General features: G+C 40.4%; 1 protein-coding gene across 1 annotated transcript in view; it reads left to right on the top strand.

Annotated features, from left to right (window-relative positions):
- LOC119489479 (V-set and transmembrane domain-containing protein 2-like protein) overlaps positions 1 to 18,041 on the top strand; it is a 65,939-nt gene that overhangs the window by 38,324 nt on the left and 9,574 nt on the right. The window lies entirely within an intron of this gene.

Raw genomic sequence — 18,041 nt, 5'->3', positions numbered from 1 at the left:
CTAGTTAGCTCAGCTCCTGCTGTACTGCCCGTACACACCCCACAGGGCGTTTTTCATCCAGGCTTGTAAAAACCATTACACACCTCGCGACGACGCGTGCGTGTGTCCTTTCCAGTAACGTCTGAGCTGATTTTCTTGATGAAATACTGTTGTGAATTCTGACACATTATATTTTTAACATATTTTGGGGTGTTTTTTTCAAGGTGAAACATGAACAGAAAGAGATTCATGATGATAGATGGCGGTTATAAAGTGACATCGGTCATGTTTCAACACAGAAACAGGTCAATCCTCCAAAAATGAGAATAGATTTGGGATATTTACATAGAAAGTTCCCGTAATCTTCACAAATTTGTCGCTCAAACCGGTCAGATTGGTTTCACCACTTCGAAAACCGTGTTAAGTCCATGACAAATAGCAGGATGGGTAGGATTAAGTGCCTTTCCTCCAGTCTTAGAAAGGCTAGGAAGTCGGCTTTGGAGAGAAGAACTGGATTCTTTTCAGAAAAGGTCTGTTTTTCATCCTGTTTTTGAAACGGCATCTCTCAGTTCCACCCCCCTAAAAACTATTTTACATTTATTATGCTGTGGAAACACATTATTTCATTCTGTTGTTTGGACTGCTGATTAAAGTATGTAGACCTATGAATAGGCAATAGGCGCAGCAAATTCCAACTATGCCTTTCTACATTTAATTCATTCATTTGTGGTTTCTCATTAGCGGATCTTCAAACAAAAAAAAAAAAAAAGCCAAGGAGATGAAACAATCTGGCAGATTGTGCTTGCTTAGCCTGGTTTGTCTTTGGGTTTGCTCGGACTGAAGGCTTCCGGCAGGTTCTCTGTGTAACTGATGGCAGCTGTTTACCACAGAGCTGTGTAGAGGCTCATTATTAGAGCGTGAAGCTTGTTATGAGGCCTTGTGAGAGACTTAGTCGCTAATTATTTCTGAGGAGCTGCCTGGCGAGTCTGGATGGAAATGAGTAGAGAGAGAAGCAGAGAGACGGAACAGTGCAGCAGGAAGATGGATGTAATGTTGCAGAGAGACGGGGGTCACATGTGTCAGACATGACTACTGTGTGTCTTAACCTGCTGAGAGATCCTTCCTGGTGGAGTTTATTCAGATTAAAGTTCGGCTTGTGGCTATATGTGTATCGTGTGATATATATATTTTTTTTCTTTAAGTTAAGGGTCAGGGGCCTCGTTACAGAAATGTCCTAAATGAATCCTATCTTATCTCAGTTTAGGAAGATGGATAGGATGTTTGGTATGACAGAAACATATTTCCTAACTGCATGTAGGAGCAAATCCTATCTTATCTTATCTCAGGGTAGAAATTTAGCTATTACTGAACAGTCCTAATTTAGGAATTTCCCAAGTCAGGAATCCTAAAATAGGATGGCATAGACACTGTCCTACATTCCAAATAACTGCCAAAAATGGCAGCAGCACTGTTGTTCTTTATGGCAGAAACAATAAAGACGAGGAACAACACAGACATGTAATGATTGAAAGGCCACTCAAACCGTATGATGATGCTTTAAATTTCCCAGACTGTTTATTTTTATATATATATATATATATCAATATTTATACAGCAGATGTTGCATGTAAATTTCCTTTGGGAAAATAAAGTGTTAATTAAAAGTTCAGTTGATAAAAGTAGAAGCAGACACATGTTGCGTGGCAGCCCCCTCATCTGCATAATGAGGCAGAAATGTAAAAAGAAATGTGTAAAGAAATGTATAAAGAAAATAATACAGAAATAAATATGTGTGGGGATATAAATAAGGGGTTAAATGCAAAGGGAAAATCCTGCAGAAATAAATAGATAAATAGATGAATAAATAAATAGATACATTTAAAATAAATGCCAAAATAAATAAAAAATGAATGCAAAAATAAATATATATTTTTTTAAATTAATAAAAAATAATAAGTAAATAAATAAATGGGAAAAATAAACAGAAGAGTAAATAAATGAGGAAATTAATACATCTATATATGTATGTGAAATGAATATATATATATATATATTGCCACATTTTATCAATTTAATAATGGTTACTTGTATTTGTATTATCCTTCAAAACACCAGTACTTGTGGTGAACAGATTAGCAAACAACTGCCAATATGCACCAACTCCAGAGGGAAATATCTGGCCCTTAAACTGCTGGATACTATATATACACTGTATTCTCCAGCTAGTTACCAAATTGATTTGCCCAGAACCAAACAGCAGACACCCAGTACACAGTGTACACTGGCTTTTATTAGAGCTTTTTTTGCTCAAAACAGCTGCCTGCTGCATCTGGAGATGTATTCAGTTACTGCTGATGTTTACTACACTCAGTATACAGTAAATGTATCTCACACTGTAGCGTACTGTGACTGCAGTTAGAGGAAGCGGGGAGCTGTGTGTTAATGTCCCGAGAGTTCCTCTCCTTCTCCAGACTGCTGTAAACCTACTGTCTGTCTGGCTGTCATCAACGTGTTAGCTCTCTAAATGTCAGCTCCTCCGCTGACTCACTGTCAGTCCTCTCTTACTTGATTTCAAGTTGAATTTCAAATCGATATATTTGCTTCATTTGAGTCTATGCAGAGATAGAAGGAAGTTACCTTTACTTTTATTGTTGTAGTCTGAGTAACGTGACGTCACATCTGTTTCAAAAGCTAAAACAAAGACGAAGCGAGCTGTAACGAAAAAGCAGATAACGGCGGAGGGTCTGCGTGGATACGACCTGCACCCTCACATGTTAAATCCAACATGGTAAACACTGCACATCCAGTAAAGTATGGAAACACTTTGGGTTTCACACATTGGCAGGAAAAGCAGAGCTAGACATAACAGCTAAAGTTGCATGCTAACTCTGTCATGGACAGGAAACATCGTATCGTGGTAACATGCGGTCAAGCCGGCCGTCACTCTCATCTCTGTGGTCAAATCAGCCGACGCTACAACTGTAGAGCACCCATATACTGACATTTATGTTAAATGCATTCAAACGGCCCCGATGGAGCTGACCATGGATGTATAAAGAGAACGGAGCTGACGGGAGAGCTACAGACGGACTTTAGAGGAAGTATACAGTATACGGTTTTCAAAATCAGATGTTATTTAAGGGTATATGCAAAATACATATATAGAAATAAGATTAATTGGATTATATTCACCAGAAGTATAAAATATTTTAGGCTACATGTCCCTTATTAAAGTAAAAATAAAATACCACTAATTTGTGAGGGAAATGTCCTTATTCTTTGTTTTTTGGATCGCCTCCAAAAATATATATAGTTTCTGACTAATTACTGATATATTTGACTTCAGGACATCTCTGACTACATACATGCTGAAAATCAAACATTTTTACTGGATCAATTTAGATATTTTCCAAAGATAAAGTCCCTAGATTGTATCTACATGAGCCTTAGCAAAGGTTTATGAGTGTCTATTTTTCCTTTTCGATATGTTCAGACTGTATATAAAATAGTCTGTGACTTTGCCAACAATTAGATGAGATGACATTTTAGTAAACCCCATGGGGATTTGAGTTATTGCAGCAGAAAATACAGTATAATAGTGAAGATAACAACAGATGAACAGACACATCTTTGCCATCTTTATTTGCTGTAGGTGAATGTGTACATCTGCATTGTGGTATCAAGGCGACCGCCACACTCAATTATTGATAGAGATTTTCACCCCATTATTACCCATCTCTCTACTGGTACAAAAATGTTGATTATTTATATCCGACAGACGCTGGTCTGTTTCAGTCTGTGCGTCTCACTGTTTCCAATAAAGAAAGGAGACAGCTCACGGCACCTCACAGGCTGCGTGGGTTTTTTTTTTATGCATAGCACAGAGGACAGAAATAGCCCCGACTCTAGTCCTGCATTTCTTATTGTTCCAACCGGGAGCTCTGAGCCAGACAACTGATGTGGTCCTACAGAGATACGCAAATACGGCCCCGGATGCTGGATGAGAAGCCAGATTCATGCGTCGGTATTATTCCTGATCGTGATGGAGAGGATAGGCTGGAGTCTGAGAGCTGATACTGCACTGCACAGAGAAATACTACTTCTAGATACACTGTTCTGTGATTACTTACTTCTATATTGGTTTATTCAGATATTATTTGCAATCTCTTGAATGATCTAGTGAGCCTCCCTCATCCGCCTGATGTCTCTCTCAGATACGTTGCGATGAAATGTGATACTTAAAGCACATTCACCTCAAAACATCTTTGTACTACAAAGGCATCATTGTTATTCTGAACTCTGTGCACCCGTTGTGTTTTCCGTGAGGAAGTAATCGTCGAGTGTTGATGTGGTAATAATTTCTTGCTTAGAGGTGGCACCTTTTGTTGTGTTGAATTACAAAAAAAAACAACAGAAAACTCGTCCTTGGTGCTCTGGCTGAACCCTCTGGCTCAGGAAGCCATGTTCTCCTTTTAACCTTTTTCATTTGATTAAGAGGGAAAACAGTGTTTGACCTGCGCTGTGGGGAGGCGGGCCGGCAGCTGGGATTTGGGCCAAAACAGCAGGAAACTGAGCTCAAGTGTGGGAGATGGCAAAACCAAGGGTGGTGAAGGTCCACACACACACACACGCACACACATACACACACACACATACTTACTCACATGTGCATGTATGCATGTCCTTGTGTGTGTGTTTTAATTGGATGCACAAAAACTAACACATGCAGAAAACTACATGAATGCATGCAGGGATAAACACGTGATACTGCGTCGCACACAATACAGTGCTCGTGTGCATTATTACATTATGGGCACACATGCAAAGGGACATAAGCACAAACACATCCATGTATCATACGACACACATGTTCTGCAAGCAACTGACTTAAAGCTCCACAGAGGGTCAGCCCTACAGACGCAGAAGTCTGTCACCGAGTGACTGAGTGAAGTTGCGCGATCGGTCGGCCGAGTGTTGGAGTTTCCTCATTGGCCGTTGCTCTTTCAAAATGAAAAGGCGGGGAACAGTGAATGAGACTGTCCAGCGCGACGCGTCCGGCTCACGAAACACGAGCGCAGGTCGCTTGGTTATTCAAAGTTTATTAATATTGAACGTGACGCTTGTCCAAAATGCACCAAATTCGACAAAACACTCCCTTCGGTCCCCAGCAATACACCCACCAAGTGTGAAGTAGATTGGTTGAACGGTTCTGGAGATATGCGAAGGACACACACACACACACACACACACACACACAGACAGAGATTTCTTGCTTTATAGTTAGATGTCCATTTTCTTTTCTGACAGAAATAATGTTTTCTATTCTGAAAATTTCTGTCGTTTCTTCTTTGCTGTTTTCCGATCAATGTGATCAATGTTAAGCTACCGTCAACAACACTTTCTGATGTTTTTTTCCACAAAAACCTCCATATAAAGGGAAGGCAGCAAACTTTTAATGTGAATGTTCTGAAGAAACAACTGTTTTTTTCATGGAAGCTTAACATCGCTTGGGGAAAGTGGAACACCTGAAATAACTTTCTCTGTACTGATGGAATTAATGCTGTAAAAATGTAAATCATACTGGATTTATCAAGACAATAGGTAAACATGGGGAATGTTTTGAGTTTGCACTAACAGGGGGTCTCGAAGGGATCACAACCTTATCATGGTGGGGGTTGTTTGTGCATCTCCATGACCCCTAGAGCTGTGTCGGCTGGAGTCTTGTACTATTGGGAGGGACAACCATGCCAAATGGATCATAGGCCTCCAGGTTGGGGGTTGGACTGAGGGCTGATAACCCTTTCCCGTAAAAAAACACATTATTACAGAAACCAGAAGGCCTTATGCGCCACGAAGTACGAAGAAGATAGGAAGATAACAGGTAACATTAACTGGGGCGACAGAGGAAATTAAAAAGAAATGCCATTGTTCCAAATAAAGGCCTGGCTCTCTCTCTCTCTGTCACTGAGGTAAATAAATAAAGAAAACATAGTGATAATTAGTTTTTTACTGTAGACGCTGCGTAAATGTCTGTCGCATCAGCTGCAAACACAGCGAGATTCTGTTTTGTATCAAAAGGAAAAGTCTCCGAAATGATGACAACATATGGCACATGCAAAGCTCGCGTTGCTGAAAACTCCAGCGCACACAAAGTTCCCATCTGCTAATCTTAGATAAGACCAGACACTTATGATACAAGGATTTCAAAACTTTATTTTAAATCTAAAGGAATAAATGACATGGAATGCTTAGAGAAAGCATCTTGTGAGTGTGTGGCTGCAGATTTGATTGCATCCTCTCTTCTACTGAAGAAGTCCTTGAGAAAGATGAAATGCCTGCTGAGCCTGACCTCTGACCTCCCAGTGGAGTAGAGCATGAGGAAAGGGAAGTCGCTTATATAGTGTATATGTTTTTTTCTTCTATCATACAGCATTGATCCCTTCTGGGTCGTTTCTCATGCCCTAGATTTTCTGTAGTGACTTCCGTCCTGTCAAGACATTATAAAGATGAATCTTCTGGCTCCATTGGTATTCCATCCTCTTTAAATGTATAGCTACACATAATGTAATTACTGTGCATAACATAATAAACAGCATTCAGATTTAGAGGCTGTTCAATTTTCCTTTTAGCCATTTACTGAAGCAGACTTGGTGAAAAGATGCAAACACAATAGATTTTACCCTCTACAGTTTGAGTGAAGCCGTAACCACAAATGTATTTACATTTAAATATATATAGAGGCTATCCATTAGGGAATATTAGCTAAATTAGCGATGTAATGAAAATACAATTCTATTTAGCAGAAGTGTAATTGAACAACACGGCAATATGTACCCTTCTCTTTGTCAGAGCGTAACAGAGGATGGCCATACATCAGCCTAATTACCATTATAATAGCGAGTGAGTCACACACAGTGGTGGTGAAAAGCTCTTGAGAGCACTGTATGCGGCCCGATGCACCACCAGCCATCTCACACACTGCACAGCATTGACATTCAGGGGCTGACGCCGCTGGCTGCCTGATCAGGCAGCAGGCGGCGGCATCTATTTTGCAACAAAATAACAAGTAGAAGTAAGCATATGTTAATTTTTCAACTCGTCTCACATGATCTGGTTGCTAACACCGATGTGGCAGTTAATAGAAGGGTACATTATGTCGCAGCCTCCAATCAATAATCATGATTAGGCCAAGAAACAACATTTGAATAAGATGTGTATTTTATGATTTATCTTCATTTAGATTATATCAGTTTTTACTATGTTTGATTTGTATCAGCATTTGTGGATTTACCCTTCCTGTCAAAAAACAATTCTCCGACCGTTATTGCAGTGAAGCAGCGGTGCAGTGGTTCTGTAACATGCCTTAAGAATAAGGCTTTTACAAAGGTTATTTATTCATCAGCATCAAAATACAATCTCACGTTCCATAGTCCCCTCACTCGCGAACAAGACCCCGAGGTATTTGAACTCCTTCACTTGGGGTAAGGATTCATTCCCTACCCGGAGTAGGCAATCCATCGGTTTCCTGCTGAGAACCATGGCCTCAGATTTAGAGGTGCCGATCCGCATCCCGGCCGCTTCACACTCGCCTACGAACCGATCCAGTGAGTGCTGGAGGTCACACACCGATGATGCCAACAGGACCACATCATCTGCAAAAAGCAGCGATGAAATCCTCAGCACACCGAACTGCAATCCCTCCCACCCCCCACCGACTACGCCTCGATATCCTGTCTGTGAATATCACAAAAAAAAGACACTACTCGGCTACTGCATCAAACTGCATCTCGTAAAAAGCGTCTGTTGGGTTAGGAATGAAAACTTGTAGAAAGTTATTGGGTCCATGGCAACTAGTGGCACCTCGCTAGAGTTGCGGAAATTACGTTCTGTCATCAATGCTAGTATTGTTAGCTAAAGTGGAATTAGGGATTTTGGTGGACAACTCTGCAGTTTAATGTGAAATGTGTGTATTTTTCTTGTGCTGTCCTCAATTGTGTAATGGCTTCCTGAACTGGCACTCTTTTCAAAATCTTTCAGAAACCCTGGAGGATTTGGAGTTGTGTAAAGGGACTGTTTGCAACTTCTTACAAGTATAAATCAATCCGGGTCGGTGTCCAATGCGCGCTCGCGTGTGGCTACGCTGTTCAGACAAGACTCCAACACAAACTACACGGAAGCACCAAAACCTCAAAGTTATATCTAGTGAAGCCCGTCTGTTAAACAGTGTTGGCCGCGGTCGGAGTACGGGGGAGACTGTAGCTTTGGTCTCCAGGGCCGGAGTCTCTGTTGTACTCTTCTCCTCTGCTCCTCTGCCTGCTTGCCTTCACTCACACACCGCGCTCGTTCTCGCTATTTCGCTCCACTCTCACGTGCATACGCGCACACTTCATACTGCAGAAGACTTCGTAGCTCTGAGAATATCTAGTGAATGTACAGGGGACGTTTGTGCAGAAATAAATGCTGCAGCTCCTCCAGACCAACAGAGGTTTCCCATGTCTTGTGGCTCCGCAGCGAGAAACTTTATCGTCTCTGACCAAAACTGCAATTCCCTCCGGCCGCGGTTGGTAGGCTGAGGCAGGAAAAACCAACACTAGGATCAGCAGTGATTCATGGAGAGACCTTCATCTGGTCAGCTAACATTACTGCCAAGCAGGTGAAATATAGAGTGGTATTGTGGTTTTAGCTGACGTGTGTCGCCTCACTGTTTTGAGCGATGCTCGTTCATGTCTATGTAGAGCAAGCACAAGCGCGAGCCCGACGCTGACTTTCGTTGACTTAACGGCCACAGGTGTCGCTGTTAACAACTACTTTTGTTTCTTACAAACAGTCCCTTTAAAGGCACTCTTTTGATGGCAGCCCCATCTCCTAAAAATTACATTCCCATACAATGAAACTGCATTGTGAATCACGTTTCGTGGGAAATGTATTTTTGTCGTGGATTCCATTTGTTTTTGATGTATCACAAATACGTTTCTAATGACAGTCTGCGGAAGTCTGCGTATGGAAGAGGTCGGGGTGGTGGATGGATCTAACTTTCACCAAAGAGACTGCTGTTTGTGTCCCGTGTGAAACCAAAGATCAGCGTTCACTTATTTTACATAACAAACATAGTCATTGTAAGCCAAATCACACTAAATCTAACCAAATAGTTATGCTGTGTTTTTGTTTTGTTTTATTTAAATTTCGTAGTCATTTTTACTAAACCTAATGAAGAAGTTTTGTTGTTTCTTTGTTTTGTTTTGTTTCAATTTAGAACGTTAACCACGTGTTTAAAACTGCAATATAATCCGGAAGAAAACAAGATTCCCTCGAAACTTAATTGAATTGAGTTCAGTTTAGTTGTATGGGAACATCATTTTGTTGGCGATAGTGCTGTATTCTAATGCGTTACTTTTGCTGCTGAGTGATTAGCAAAGTCATGTAATCACTTTTTCAATGAATAATAAATATGAGTAATTGATTGCAGTTTACAAGTTACTTTCCCAACACTGGCTTTTGGTCTTTTCTTTTTTAGTTTTTTTTTTAAGTTTGAGTGCATTCAAACTACTGTTTATAAGAGCATGGAAATGCAGGGCTGCGGGCGAAAAGTCCTTTTTGCTTAGAAAGGTTCCCGGAAATATCTCAGTAGCAGCTGTGATAAGAGCTGTTTGAATTCTCTAAATGCTAAGGAAAGGTGCTTCAATGCTTCCTTTATTATTTCCTTTAGCATAGGATACATTGGACCATCCTTTACCAAAGGAAAGGAGAGAATAACATGCCATAATTCCATGCGGCCGCAGCATTTAAAGCGACGCAACATTCGGCTGTTCCTGATGACAAACAATATGTTTATCTTGCATATTATTTTCATGCACTCTAATACTAATTGGGATTCATGTTTAATGTAAGTGGATAGTGACAACCATTTCGTTTCACTTTATTTTTAATTAATTAAAATGGACAGTAAACATATTGGAGGGGTAGGATCATATTCTTCTTCCAACTTCAGCAAACTGTCAATTAACAAATAATCTACATAAATAATTATTACATGTCCGAAAAGAAGTTGGAAGAAGTATATGATCATACCCCTTCTCCATAACTCAAGCAATTAACTCAATATTTATCATATATTCCTTTGTTTATTTCAATTCCAACTTTAGTAATGAAGTGATATTTTTCACCGGTTGTCCACGTTTAAAGTCAGATAATCCTTTATTATGTGTTGATGTAAAGTGTTCCAGCAGCAGAAGGACCTGCGGTATCTCTCTTTCACACACCGTGGGTGAAGCAGCCTGTCATTGAAAGAGCTATTTAAAAACGCACGGGGGGGAAGCAGCGCCTTTTGTAGTCCATCTTCAGAACATTGTAGTTTCAGACTCACGTCACTAACATCCGCCGCCGTTGCATCATAATTATGGAGCCTAGTGTTAGTGCAGTCGGATTCTCTGAACACCGCGGTTGTCTTTTCCTGCATCCTTCTGAATTCTCCTTCTCATCTTTCATTGACATCATGACGCTAACCATCGAGGTCAAGGAAAAGTGGTTAGGAAAAAGACGTTAGGACGTCATTTTTTGACTTTCGACCATAGCCTAGGTCTTTTTCCTCAATGCAGGAAAACCACAGGTGTAACTAATAGCGTTAACAATAGCTCCGTTCCATTTCGTCGTACAGGGACATCTAAAATGTGATTCAACCATTATTGAGGCTGAATCAACTGCACTCCAAAACAAGCTGGCAGACGCACACCAAAAGCTGCAAAGTCGGGTAACAATTTTCTGTGGATTCATCACGGACCCGTCTTATTACACAGAATAATATGATTGAGCGTATACAAATATTGATCAGTGGAGCTTTAAAGTTATTAGTTACACCGATATTTGACAGGACACAATGTTCAGTCTATAGTGCATTGATTTGTCAGTCTGTTGCCACAAATATTGCCCACTCACTCATTAAACTAAACGTGTGTGTACAGTTTACTACTTTTGGTGTAACTCCTGTGATTTTTATTTGAAATGATGGCCTTTAATGTAAAACAGTCTTGTTTCTTTCTTCCTGAAACATTGTCATCTTGGAGTGTGTGTCACCCAAAGGTAGATCTCTCTGTCTATACTGCCTGTGTAAACAAGCTATTAGATGGAGTAAGAGGAGCTGTAGGTAGGCTGGAGTAATAGTACGCCACAAAGAAACATCTCCTGCTCCAGTTTTATCACGGCTGTAATTACCACATTCCATTTGTCAAAGAAATAAACAATAACAGGCGTCGCAGCAGCACCCGCCCACGGCTATCTGCTACCTCACACATTGTCCTCCGCCTTCCTCCTCTTCTTCTGCCACTCTCTCTCTCTCTGTCACACGCACAGTCTCATATTCATTTCTCCCTTTATCCTCATGATATATTAGTCTCTCGCAAACGCACAGAGGCTCGCTCTCATAAACACAGACCCGCTCATTAATTCAATCTCTGGTGATTTATTTTCTCGCCTGTCGCACAAACACACATACAGAGTCTCGTGAACACTTTCTCTCATATTCATTTCTCCGTCCATCTCCACTTCCTCCCGTAGTAAATGGGTTGACGTGGACGGCTGCTGTACTGTAGCTTTCGAGCACTGATTCGCAGCAATCACCCGAGAGCCTTCCACTGTTTATCTTGGAGATAATGATAATGCTTCTGGGTGAGCCGACCCAACTCATCGCAGCCTTTTATGGCCTCAACAATGAGAGTGTGGAGCTTATAGATGACTATTACTAAGAGATACAGCGTCAGATAGCCACATGTTTGAATCATTGTCACACCAGAATCAAAGGAATATAGAGATATGCAGAGCAGTAGAAGATGGTAATTACATTTAAGGTGCTAATCATCGACTGTATATAAGAAGTGGACGTAGTCACCGTGACATAACCGGCAGCGTAACATAATTGTGATTGGCCCTGGTGCAAATTTTCTTTTTTCTTCGCCCCTTTCCTCAAACACAAGCCGCATGCTCGTGCGCACACACGCACATACACACACACAACAACTCCAGACAATTGCAAGGCAGACAATTGCTATGCCTGCAAACCAGCCTTAGATCAGCACCATGGACAGCAGCCGGAGCGCCAAATGTATCAACACTAATTTGGCAGCCTGCCCTGGACTCAAATGTTATCACAGACACAGATTTCAGTATTTTCCAACATATGAGACATAACAATTACAGTGCTATAGATTTAAATCCCTGATCCCACTCCATAATAACAAGAAGAAACCTGTACTCAGTCATTAGAAGTTTATCCTACAGGTCTGGTGCTCCGCAAAGTCATTAACCATGTCCTTTTTTTATTGGAATGTATTGGAACGACGTGGCACGCCGTTTTGAGCTGAACTTTTGTCAGATGCCCAGCTGTTTCTATTTATTCCCGTCGCTCGCCTTGAAATCGCCTAAATGGACCAGGAGCGGCTGATTGGTGAAGTTGAAATTAGGAGTTACCTATACGATACCTCCTCATTTCACTACAACAACCTTAATGAGGTGGCAGCTGGCTGGAGGGAGATCACCAGAACGCTAGAGTTTCCTACTGCTGTTGGTTTTATTGTATGTCATTTCCAGTAAATATCACAATATTAAACATGTTTTTTCTGTTTAAAAAGAACAAATGAAGGAAGATAAGTGGTTACGTCTCCAGTCTGATCTCGAGCGCACAACTGATAGGTAGCCTACGTGGTTCATTTACATGATGTAACAGAAGTGCATATAAGAGATTCATTGTGGACACGGTGTAGGAAGTTGATTTTTGGATTCCGCACCGGTTGCACCATCAATATTTTCGCCACTGGACATCATCCATTGGTTTGTGGACTGCCGTTTTGATGCCTCGAGTTCGACTCACTGTCACCTTCTTGGTTTATTGCAAACAGAAGTGACACGAGAGGGTTGAGGTAAGTACAACCGAACGCTGAATAAGACATTTTAGGCAACCAAAAAGGTTATAATTAACTTTCATGTACTGAAAAGAGACTGTGAAAGGGTTAAAGTTGTAAGACGAAAAAACGGACAACTCCCAAATCGGACAACGCCGTGGTAGCGACCTGTCAATCACAAGGTAGCCACGCCCTAAAGCATCCCCTGCTTTATGGTCTATTTGACTCTAAATGGGACCATAACTTACTAAATGAACGTCATGCTGTATTGAAGAAGACTTGAAACTAGAGATCAAGACCATAAACTCACGTTTACAATGTTTACTGAGGTAATAAATCAAGTTAGAAGCAGGCTCATTTTCTTATAGACTTCTATACAATCAGAGGAGTCGCCCCCTGCTGGCTATTAGAAAGAATGCAGGTTCAAGGCACTCCCCCATTGGCTTCTCAGGCCTGAAGGTAGCCCACTGGAGATTGTATTTAGATTTGTCCCAATTTTGACAGTAAAAGCTCTAGTATATGTTCTAAAATGATTAAAATTAAGATGTTTTAGTGAAAGAGACGGACAGGTCGTATGATCAGATTAGCATTTGCTGTGTGGATTGTGTAAATTGCTCCGTGAGAATGATCTCCTTTACATTATAATGGACCAGTGATGATTATCACATTTTCCTGGTCTCCGAATGTGTGAAGCATTAGGTCGGATAATGTTCATGGATTTGGCGTTGTGGGCTTCCCAGCTAAGTGGGAAAAGACAGATTATCACTGCTGAGAGCGACTTCAGAGGCTCTATCTCTTACACAGCAGTTTTTATGTCCCAGCTTTGAATATTATCAACAAGAGAGGGGCTGTGGGCATTGTTGCTGGCTCCGGCTGTGTAATGTCAAATCGATACCTGGTGCGTTTCGGGTTTCACAAATGAAAAATACAAGCAGATTTGATCAATGTACAAGAGGGATGTATGACTAGAGGCTTGTACTGCTCTGGTAATACAAGACAGATCCATAGCGGAGCCTCGGTGGCTGAGCAGCCGAGGTTAATCTATGAACGGCACTTAGTTGGTGCAGGTTTTACTCATTCTTATTGACAGAATAAGCCAGACAAATCTATGAGTGGGGGCAAAAGGTACGCAATTTTAAAGTTTGCAGAAGTACTTTCTTTTGAATAGCTGCAAAATTAAAAACACACACAATCCTCTGAAGGGCCACTCTTCTGAAGCTCAGAATGGCAGCTACACTTCAGTAACATGAAATATGGTTAAAGGTCCCATATTGTAAAAAAGTGAGATTTTCATGTTTTTTATTATAAAGCAGGTTTAAGTCCTATATAAATACTGTGATTGTATCGAAACGCTCAATCCACAAGGAAATACACGCAGCCCGTATTCAGAAACTCTGCATTTGAAACAAACTGTCAGGATTTCTGTCAATTTGTGATGTCACAAATATACAATATTTAGGTCCTTTACACAGATTTGAACATAAACATTCTAAATGTGTCCCAGTTTATTCCTGGTTGCAGTATGTGAATGTCCTCAGCTGACAAGAAGTACACATGGAGCCAAGCTGTTGCCTAGCAATGCAATTCTGTTGCAATTTCGTCGCAATTCCGTCAAAATGCGCTAAAACGGAGCGTTTAAGACAGAGGCATATTCAGGCTGACAGTATGAGGAAAATAAAGTTGTTTTTTTTAACATTACAGTATGTAAACATGTTCTAGTAGAAACACGAAATACAAGTATGATCCTGAAAATGAGCATGATATGGGACCTTTAACTTAAATAACGTGGTGCTGATATTAAACTTGAAATTAAACTCTTCATGTATGACACACAATTTCCCCAGAGGGAAAACACATCTGATCTACTGGTTTCAAAGGGAATTCAACACATGACGAGTGGAAAACATTGTGACAGTCAAAGTATTGATTGAAAATGCAGTTCCTATTACTTTATGGTAATATATGGAGCTTTCATTATAAAACAAATATTGGTTTCATCCACCTTATATGAGAGAGGGTCAGTTGTGCCTTTTTTAAATTTTCATTCCACATTTTAATAATTCATTTTTGTAAATCAATCCTTCATGCACTATATCTCTTCCCTTCCCTAACGTATTGCCTCTTCTTGTGTGGTGGATCACTAGCTACTATCCTTAATGGAAATTTAGTTTGAGTTTCAGTGGAGAGTTTACCATGAAAGGCAAAAAAGAGGAGGGGTAAAGATGACTTAAAACGGGGGGCTGGCAAGCAATTCAAATATTTAATCGTGATTAATTGCATGGTCACATGGTTTGGCTTAAAATAATAAGTGAATGCTGAAACTTGCGGTTTCACACGAGACACAAACAGTGGTGGAAAGTCGTGTCCTGTCCTGTTTGACCCATCCACCACCCCAACAAATCTTTAATTTCTAAAGCTTGCAGATAATACTATAATCCAACTAAGACAAGAAAACCTCTTATACAGACACAAAAAAAAAAAAAAAACACAGACCAATAGGTACTGTTGCAAAATACACTGCAATGTGCTGGTGTCTCTTTTTACCTATTGTTTCCCATGAAACAATAAATATACCTTTCCCTGTTCATTAATGCTACTGAATATTCATGAGTAAAGGAGATTTATGGCTCCTTTTAAACAAAATCTTTCATACAAAGATTATTTCTCTTTCCTGGTGCATAGTGAGGACGACAGCCGGTCTGTCGGGTTTTCTTTTAATGGTATTGCGCAGCTTGGTGGGGACCAAAAACGTCTAAAATGTGGGTTTAGATTTCTGCACCTGAATATGTAACACTTCACGCTGTTCAGGTTTGGTATCAGCAGCAAATTAGTGCAATAAAGCTTCTTTGCACAAATATTATAGGCTATAAGTTGCTTTTGAGTGTACAGCAAGAGTAACAGCATGCAGGGCTACACAGCTGAGTAATGGGTTAGTGAATATGAATCTCTAATTTTTGGCTATGTGGGGTCACCAACGCTAAAATGATTTAATCATTTCATGGTTTCCTGTCCAAGACTCTACTGAGGTTATGAGCATTCTTTGTGAAATGCTGTGTCTTTATTACCTCTGGTTTTGTAGGCTTTTCTATTGGTCTTTTGTGGCTATGAAATTAAGTTTATGTCTTAGTTGCCGAGGTGCCAAATCTTGCATCCTGTAAAAAAATCAGTTGTCCCCGTTGCTGGATCATTGCTTGTCGTTTAATTCTTTTGGGGGAAATATCAGTGAATAGGATACTTTTCTAGTCAAACTATAATCATTTGAAACTTCCATCCATCTATCCTTTTACTGCCGCTTATCCGGGGCAGGTTCACGGTGGCAGTAGGATAAGCAGAGATTAGACCAGACGTCCCTCTCCTCCCAGCAATGTTTTCCAGCTCCTCCTGGGAGATCCTGAGACGCTCTCAAGCCAGATGAGATGCAGTATACGATATAATCTTTCCAGTGCGCTCCGGGTCGACGAGTCGGTCTGATCAGATGCCCGAACCAACTCAACTTTGAGATAGTAAAATCACAAATAATTCAACTTCTATTCATCAGGAAGAAACTAGATATCATTGGTGTATTTGGCATGTTTTTTAAATGTTATTTTAACGTTTCAAAGTCCAGTGAAAGAAATATGAAAAACATGTTTATTTCATTAATTACTTAAAGCCAGTGTGTAATAAATGTGACAAGCTGCCAGGGTAGGCACTGGTCCCTGTATGTTCTACGTCAGCAAATGAACCTCGATTAAAGAAACAACAGTAAAGTGTTTTGGTTTTCTTTAAAAACACTTTTGAACCAGCACTAATATGAAATGTAACAGTGCTGATTGTTCCTGTAATTCAAGTCTTCTTTGATGTTGTGCATCTTCACAACATTACAACCTCAGCCTTGTAGAAAATGTATTAATCATTTTTCTCTCGACCTATTAGCTTTCATGTATAAACTTAGCAAAGAAAAGAGATCTTTATGAAGACAACTGTTCAGAGTCGGTGCTCCTGACCTCAATGCAGCATTTTTGATGCTATACTGTCTCCTTATTAATAGATTGAGATACTCTTGTAATTTTTAATGACTTAATTGAAAACAGGGTTGTCAGATTGTTTTATTCTCCTTTTAAGATTAATTTGAAGAAGAGTGAACATGTTTAGTTTGGCTGGATCTTAGATCTCTCTCTCTCTTTTGAACACAACCTAAGAGCCTCAGGCTCTGACCTCTGGTGTCCAGGCTAAAGACTAAAGGTGTCCACCAGGAGCCTGCCTGAGGAGCTCGGGCTGCAACAACTGGTAGCATCTTAAAATCAATTCTCAAAACATTCCTTTGACCTTTTGTGCTGTTGTTTTTTTGTTTGTTTTTTTTACATTTGGACAGAGCCAGTCTAGCTGTTTTGCCCTTCTTCCAGGCTAAGCTAAGCCCAACAGCTCCTGAATTTAGTATCATATTTACCCTACAGATCACATACTGACCCCTTGGCATCACTTTCTAACGCACTGTATAGTACAGTATTTGACACCCTCGGACTGAGACTGAGCTGCACCAAGAAAACGGATAATCGTAATTCCCAAAATGTCTAACCGTTCCGCCGAAACCCGCGGGATCGCCGCCCAACTTTACTGTCTTTAAGAGGCTGTAGCAGGAGTGAAGGTTGTGGTAACATATGAAACAAGAATCCATTGGTACCAAATATGTCATGTTAGCATGTCGGGAAGGAGTCTGAATAACGCTCCAAAGCTACATTTTGGTGTGGAAATAATGCTCACGGCCATTTTCCAAGGGGTCCCTTGACCTCTGGCCTCAAGATATGTGAATGAAAATAGATTCTATGAATACCCACGGGTCTCCCCTTTACAGACATGCCCATTTTATGATAATCACATGCAGTTTTTTGAATGCAGTATAAATGTGTTATTTTCGCCTATTCTAAAATGATGTATTTGAATATGTTCTGCATACTGGGGTCCCTGAACAGTCTTGGAGTTGCATAAATTGGGTATGACTGGAAAGCTGAGACTCTTGTGGATCCAATGAGCCCAACTGACAGACAAAAACAAGTCCTATCTGAGTCTCAGAGGGTTCATTTGGTTACTTTGAAATGTTCTCTGTTGGTCAAAGAATGTAAAGGGAACGCCAAACAAACTTTCCGAAAAACAGCATTGCCTTTAACATACAAAAAAATGGAATAAAACGGA

Source organism: Sebastes umbrosus, chromosome 6 (genome assembly GCF_015220745.1).
Source record: "Sebastes umbrosus isolate fSebUmb1 chromosome 6, fSebUmb1.pri, whole genome shotgun sequence".
Classification (NCBI taxonomy): Eukaryota; Metazoa; Chordata; class Actinopteri; order Perciformes; family Sebastidae; genus Sebastes; species Sebastes umbrosus.
The sequence above is the reverse complement of the archived record's forward strand: the minus strand, read 5'-3'. Positions and strand labels throughout refer to the sequence as shown.